This window comes from Limulus polyphemus, unplaced genomic scaffold (assembly GCF_000517525.1).
Source record: "Limulus polyphemus unplaced genomic scaffold, Limulus_polyphemus-2.1.2 Scaffold801, whole genome shotgun sequence".
Taxonomy (NCBI): Eukaryota; Metazoa; Arthropoda; class Merostomata; order Xiphosura; family Limulidae; genus Limulus; species Limulus polyphemus.
Genome location: NW_013666411.1, coordinates 305,711 through 306,479, shown reverse-complemented (window position 1 = coordinate 306,479; position 769 = coordinate 305,711).

Below are 769 nucleotides of genomic sequence, written 5' to 3'. Positions count from 1 at the left end.
AATCCAACAGTTCTGCATCTTTAGATGGAGTTGTCAAGAATATTTGGCGGAAATTTTGACAGTGCATAAATAAGTTTTTAACAATATATAATGAAATTCAAATGCAGAGATCAACATTTATACTGTAAAAAATAACAGCTGCGAATCCTAAGTTTCATCAACATTACCTGCTTTTTTTCTTGCATTTGTAAATATTTTCAATAATCATCAGATATCTGTTGTTGGTTTATGTGTTTTAGTTGATTACGTATACTGATCAGTTTGTTTTGAAAATATATAGGCAATTACACTGGTATTTTTATATCTAATTGTTTGGATGACAATTCATATCTGACTCGTAGAATGTTTATATATGTGTACTTTACATGAATACAAGTGCCTTTTTGATATTTGCGAAGTTACATTTTACCACACACACATATATAAATAAGTTTTGACTTTCCTCTGTTCAAATTTCTAATTTGAATATGTTTTCTCTTACGGTAAGTTTCCTGACAAGAAAATGGTATTCACACGAAACAGAAAGTGATGCTACGTTCTTGGAATCAAATAAGGGAGTGATAGATGCCATTAAAAGTATATATTTTACTGTATGATAACCTGCATCAGCATGATCAGTTTGTTACTTAGTATCAATGTAATACTTCAAGCATAATATTGTTACTTCTAACGGGACTGAATATTAGGATTTAGCTGCAGGGTCTGGAAGGGGCTTGTGATTGTCTGGGGCTGGTTAAGTCGATGGTTAATGTATCCTCCTTGTGTAACA